Raw genomic sequence first — 7,382 nt, 5'->3', positions numbered from 1 at the left:
TGGTGAGAGGAGAGTTCCAATTACAGCAGATGTTAGCTTTGTACACCAGCATGCTTTCATAAATCTCTTGCACTTACTTGCACTTTTCTTTCATGCTGAGCATGTTCCAAAGCGTCCTGCAAAGACGCTAAAAGAAAGGGTTACTCGGAGCGGCACATACTTGCAGAGGTGCCTGGGAGCATTGCCCAAGGGAGGCCTGAGGATAATTACAAACGATTTAACAAACACAGCCTGGCGGCTCACTGAGACATTCTGATGGTAAGCCAATGGGTAAACAGAGCACAAATGAGACGGAGACTGCAAAACACGGAGACACGAGTTACACAACATTAAACATCCGACTGGAAACATGGATTGAAGGAACAACAAGGAACACTTTACTTACTGAAGAGGATGGAAGCTACCAAGCAGTGAGAGACCACAGCACAGCTGAGAATATTCATCCTCTATATTCTGTAAAATACCACAGATAAAAGGCATTTGTAACAATTTGGATACAGTAATTAAGACAGCGAAGAAAGCCGTTCTCTGGCCATGTACACCCACCATATTTTCAAGCTCATAATCATTACAATCTCTTTGGTGATCATCATCAGCACCACCACTTCTGTAATTCCAGTCCCAGAATTAAGACTAATTACCCTCATTAGTAAATGTCACTGCAATCTGCAACCAGAGTCAGTGACTCAGTGGACCTTAAGTACTCTAGAATGTGTGCTTGTAAGTGTGTGCATGTCTGTGTGCAATGTTTGATGAGACAGCTTTGCCCCTATACAGGCTTGATTTTCTGCAGAAGGGATATAAGGCACAGCAAAGAGCTCTGCAAAGAGTCTGATGTATCAGGAACCTAAATCATGTCCCACACCTTTAGCTAACCCCAGGCTAAACTGGGGAATTAAAAAAAAAAAAGGAGCGAAGAAGCGATGCAGCACTGCCTCTGACTTTGCACTTCAGAGGTGTGAGCGGTTCTCTCCTCCTTTGGAAATTCTCGAGAAAGACCATCATTATACATTAATGGCACCAGAGATTTCTGCCTCAGCCTGAACAGCCTTTGTTTGCATCTCTTATTGATTTTTCACAGAATTCGTTTGATGGGAGTGGAGGGACAGACACTTTGATTTCATTTAGTGTTATTTTGAGTAGATTTGTAGATTTACTTGTGCAGATATAAGGCTGATATATGCTTTCTGCAAGGTAAGGGTCCCAATGCACAAGAGTCAAAGCACATTTATTTCTGCAGCTTTAGGGAGAAAAAAAAATACAAATATATAAAAAAAAAAACATAAAAGTTTGATTGAGAATAGTTTGCTATGGACATCGTGTGGCACAAAAAGAATTTAATTAAAACTTGGGAACACTTTCACATACACAACAATGGGCTCTTAGCAAAATGAGTAAACCCAAACTTCTTTGGAGGCAAACTTCACGGTACAAACAACATTCAAGGTTCATATGGGTCAAGGAAAATTTGATTTTATGCAGCTGAACTGGCATTTTGCTGTTTTTAATAGTTTTTACACAATCACAGTTGAAGTTTTATGATTTTTGAACATTTAATCATGGAATATTCAACTTATAGTAATAATGATATCACATTTGAGCTGTCTAAACTTTCCTCATTTAATGTACAGCAAAAGACAGGCCTTTTTGTCTTTTTTCGCACTGTTTCTCACTGCTATAGAAGTTATTGTTTCCTGTCAAAGCCTCATGCATCTAAACTCTTTTTTTAGTATGACTGATAGGTTTTTGCCCAGTAACTGTTTGTTGAGGCTTACCTTTTAGTCTGCATTTTTGTTTGCCTGTCTTATTAAGAGGGCATTAAGAGGGCTTTCTTCGCTGCTGGTAACCCTCAGGAAGTGAGGGTTACCAGCAGCTTTAGAATTTCTTTTGTTCATGCTATTTTTTTCCACTTCCTAGCCAGCATCAACATGTTGGCGTTTTGTCAGCTTAGATTTTTACAAAAGTACATTCCAAATTACTTTTGAGATTTGTGAAAGAAAAAATGTATCCTGCTGGAATTTCAGGATGGCATTGGCATAGTTGAATATTTTTCAGAAATGTTCTAGTTTCACTGAAAGGGATAGTCTTGTCATTTTGAAAATGTTTTTCTGACAAATAGTCATGAATACTTAACATCATTTTAGCAGAAGTCAAACAGCATGGCGTATGGAGAAAAGGGCAGATGTTTTTGTGCGGGTTAGGCTAATCTCTAGCCAAATGGGTGACTTTTTTTTTTTTCAGGCAAGATTAATGGCCCTTTCTCCAGACTCTGTGCTCTATGACTGAAGTCACAGCTGACAAGGTACAAACTACTGATAACTATTTGACAGAACATCACTTCAAAAATAACCAAACTATCACTTTGAAGCTCTCTGAGAGACTTTTATACCAACCTACACGGTGGCTCTTCATTTTTTTTAAATAAATTTAAAATCACACACACACTGCTGAGGGAATACAAATCTCAGGCTGTAACACTGAACAAAGAGAGAATAAGCAACAACACACAAGAATAAAAACAAAGTCATTAAAACAGAACACAGCCTTTGAGTATCAAGACATATAAAACACCAAAGCCAGTAAAAGGCGGTTTTGTGTGGGCTTAAAGAAGAGATAAATAGCTCTTCCTCTGAGACTTCTCCTTTTTCTCTGACTGGCTGTGGTTGGTCAGGTTTCAGTGACATTCACAGATTCACCGAGACCAGAACAAAGAACAGACATGAACACACACACACACACTCAGAGCTCACAAGCACACAGCTTATTGGTCAAAGACACGGCCACCAGCTGGTGTGACCAAGGTTAGAATCGCTTGCTCTGATGTGTATTTGGCAACCCTCCGTTAAGCCCTTGCCCTTGATATTAAAGTCATGGCTCATTCATTGTAAGAAATCAGTTTATTATTGCAATATTTTGTCAAAAGCCCTGAAGGATGTGGGACAAATTCAATATCTCTGCAGTTTGTCAGCAAAAGTGCGATGTTTGCACATTTCTTTTGTCATCAAAAAAGAATGAAAACCCCGAGGTCTAAAGGAAAAATAAAACATAAAGGCGCTAACTGCCTTTTGTTTTAGAGAGCTCAAGTCAATACTGCATGCCTGTTTCTACTTATGATATATAACACACTCATTTAAAACTGTTCATAAATTCCTACAAAGGAAATGATCTGTCACCACTCCATTTTAAAAACTTTCTAACTTATACAAACATAAATCACTAAAATTAATGATTTAGCGAGCTTGTCAAGATCCTCATAAGTTATTATGTCACAACGTATTGCATGTTAAACTTAAGCAATAATACTGTTGTGTATGTGAAAAATTCAGCTGTTCAAATAAATATATAAGTTTGTAAAAATCTACATGCACATGAAATTTTGTACACTCCTCATGTTTGTTGGTTCACAAAGATAAGCATCAAAGTTTCACAATTAAGGCTTTGAGAATTGCATAGTGACTACAAGTTTAGGGGCCAAATAACATAAAACTAACAAAGAAAAAAGAAACATTTGCCCCATAGGATGCACTGAATGACTCGTTAAGATGGAAGATGGGATAGCAGGGAATGTTAATCTGTGAACTGACTAGTAAAACTAATCTGAAGCCCATTCTGTAAAGTTTTGACTTTTTAATTTAAGCCCACTTCAAACTGGATGATGATCTTTGCAGCGTCTTGACAAGGTCTTCAACAACATATTAAGGATGCAGTGTGCTCCCAATTAAGCTTCACAAAACCATCAAGTTTTTCAGCTGTTTAGTATGTTAATTTAATGTTTTATATTATCACATGTATGTGATGACGACAGCTAAATGTCAATGTTATGTCTGAGGATTTCTGCTTTGAATCTGTGGATCACCACCTACAGTCTCTCTAAGCTACAGAAATAAGCTTTAAAGCTTCTCTTATTATCTCCTTTAGCATAAAATAAATCATCTTTTCACAGAAATGCACATAATGCAGCCCTGTATTTCTTTTTGTCAGCAGCAATCCCATTTTCATACTGTCTTCCTAACTGGTTTTCCTGTAAATACCTATGAGGGTAGATGGAGGGTGTGAACAACTTGTGACAACAATATATTTTAATAATGCCAAATTTTAATTACTTTTTTACTTCTTTTTATACCACTAGCTGTGGAAAAGTTGTTTGTACTCACCACATTACCACAGGCTGCATAAAACAATTTTTAAAAATACTTAAGTGTTCTTTTTGATGATTTAAGTTGTTCTCATACACACCGCAGGTCATATCATTTTCAAACTACAGTACAGATGAATCATTCTCTGGGGTTATTTCCTGGAAGAGAACCGTCTATATTTCTGTTTGTGTAGTTTAACTGGTCTCAAAACTATAAATCAGCATTCTAAAAATTCTGTTTGGCTTCATTTTTTGTTTTTCTGTAAATTAGGCAACTGGGTAGTGATGGCACATTTTCCTGTACTGCCATGTGAAATCTAAATGTGGAACCCTCAATATCCTTATTTACACCGTGCAAATTTTACAAATTAATTCTTTAATGCACATAAATTATTGAATAAAAATGATTAGCAATACATAAACATGCACAAATGATCTCAAATTAACCCACGCTGCTCTGCACGTTTGCCCACTTCCTAATAATATTCTTCTCAGACGGCCTATTCTTTTCTTTTCTGTTCAACCTTTGTTGTTTCTTTTAGTAGACATTTTTTCCTTGTTTGTTTCCACTCAGAAAATGGATTTTTTTTTAATCGACCTGTAGCCTGACACTGAGTAAGTTCGTGGCACGGATCTTTTAGTATTTGTTCTAATGGAACTGTGGCAACAAGGCTTTCCTAAAAACACATTTGGAAACTTCAGTGCCTCGCATGTTTAAGTTAAGTTAAGCAGCACTTTTGCCATAATTTCTCAGTGGGGAAACTCATTCCCGATTAGCAAGAGCTATTAATCTTCTTTACATCGCCAAGACTTTAAAAAACAATATTTTATGAGCTTCTTACTGCAGAACACTGGGTCTTATACAAGCACAATATTTCTGCTGGATTAAAACAGTTTAGGGTGTTTTACAAGAGATGTCAGTGTATATATATATTTACTTACTTCCTTTATTTTATTTTTTCCTTTATTTAGAATTTCATTTTAATGACAGTCTATACAGATACAAGAAGACAGACTATTCAACAAAGATTTAACAAACTTCTCCACCTTAACAGATTATCTTCAACCTGATGTGCTGACTGTGCACATTGGTGTAGAAGTGACCCTGTTTTACATTTATCGCCCTTAACCCAGCAGTGCCCCTCCCTCCCGTGTCAGCATGCTCATCACAGGGATCTTTTGCTTTGGCCTCCGTGCAAGGATTAAACTTCTAATCATCTATTTATCACACTCCCTGAGACGAGCAAACGCATGAAAGTCTTCGGGACAACGTTGTGTGCCTAGAGTTCAAACAGCTCTCGCAGCATGTTACCCCAGCTCACGTACCCAGGTCCCTGTCCATAACGATATCCCACGATGATCATGAGCAGGCTATTTATTCCTCCATTAATGCCATATTAAAATATTCTCAAACTTGGATTCCTGTAAAGTTGTGTCCCTCTGTTTCTAGCCTGTCTCTTTAGGAGGATGCCCACCTTTTTTACGCTGCCGCCAGTTGTGCGTTACACAATCATTTAAATCACATTCTGTGGTCATTTTCAAGTGCAGATAGCAGCAGCAGTTAGCTGTAGCACTTCTGGATGAGCCTGGGGTCACCTCTGGCAGCAGTACCATTTCTGCCAAAACAACTGTGCAATGCAAAACTGACGGCAATTATAGCTTTGTAAGACAGCGTTCACATGGACTGCTATAGAGTTTCTGAAATCGGAGTTGTTTTGGGATGACAGATGTCCACTTTGGAACTAGCTAATTTGAACGGAGCCACTTACAAGATGGACTCCTGCTGTCTTTATAAAATACAGTTTGCATGAACTGCATGAATTTTTGGATGAATTAGTGCTGTTTTCAGACGGCTGCAACCCACTTTGGTCTTGGTGCCACTTGAACTAGTAATTAGCTAGTCTGAGTACAGATTAGCTAACAGCTAATTACCACTCTTGCCAGACAGTCTCACCTAGGCTGTGTCAAGATGGCTGCTCATTCACTATATAGTGAGTCTGATTTTTTTCTAATGGAGTTGCCTCTAATTTTTAATACACCAGGCTCTATAGTTCTTTACATAGTGTAGTGTAACATCCATCATGTTACAGTAAAAATAGCACACATGTTCTCTACAGAAGAAACAATAAAAACAGACCATAGTTCTATGCAGCCCAAGGCTATACAGCAGGCTAACTGAGGCTATTGCTAGTGTCCACAGCTTATTATTGAGATTCTAAATGCCTATAATTATTGAGACATCTCTCATAAAAATATGGCCTGTCTTATCCTTAGTATGAGCTGCTGGGCCTAAGAAATGATGCTAAAATGTTTATTGTTAAATTTAAATACCAAACAAATTAAAGATATATTGTGACAATGTAAATTTGAAACTGTTATAATGCTGTGCAGTTCACTTTTTATAATTTGCCTGCATACTACTCTAAAAACCATTCGTTTGCACAGAAATATTGCGTAGATAATAATAACCTTAAATTTCACCATGTTTAAAGTTGTAATATAGTTACAGCTGAAGTCCACATATGTGTAAAGAAAGAAATATTACATCAAGAAAGCGTAACAGATAGCCTATGTGTCAATAAATTTGATATCAGTGTTAAGGGGACAGATGGTTGTATGTACATTTTTTCGGCCAAATTCAACAAAATAATGTTGTCCATCCTCTCAGATTCAGATGTGTAATCTATTGTATCTTGCTGGCAATTCCCCGACCATCTACAACAATTAAACACAGGAACGTGAAGTGGAAGTTGAAGCTAAAATGGCACAAGTGCCCCCCTGTAGGCTGGCTGTAGTATAAGTTTCTGTCCATATAAACAAATGGGACATTTTCCCATTTTAAAACAAAAAATACACATCAGATCATCATCGTCATCAACACCACCACCCCCCCGCCCCCCGCCCCCAATACACACACACACTGGTGTTGACTTCTTTTATTTCCTGTAGTTTCGAAGGTCTGTCCACGATTGTGTGCGTGGAAGTAGGCGAGACTTTCAGCCCCACATCTCTCCTGCAAAGGCTCCAAAAATACAACGTGGCAGCACTTGTAAACTTCAGATTTCTGTCATTTTTGGCATGTTTACACAGACCCAAAGTGCAGACATGAGGAGCTGAGTAGAGAGCACCTGAGTATATGTGCAGATGGCTTGCAGGTGTGTGTGTGTGGGGGGGGGGGGGGGGATAAGCGGGGGGAAAAAAAAGCATTGGGAGCGGCCACAACAAGACAACCACCCAAACACGAAAA

Source organism: Kryptolebias marmoratus, linkage group LG14 (genome assembly GCF_001649575.2).
Source record: "Kryptolebias marmoratus isolate JLee-2015 linkage group LG14, ASM164957v2, whole genome shotgun sequence".
NCBI lineage: Eukaryota > Metazoa > Chordata > Actinopteri > Cyprinodontiformes > Rivulidae > Kryptolebias > Kryptolebias marmoratus.
Note: the sequence above shows the minus strand (reverse complement) of the source record.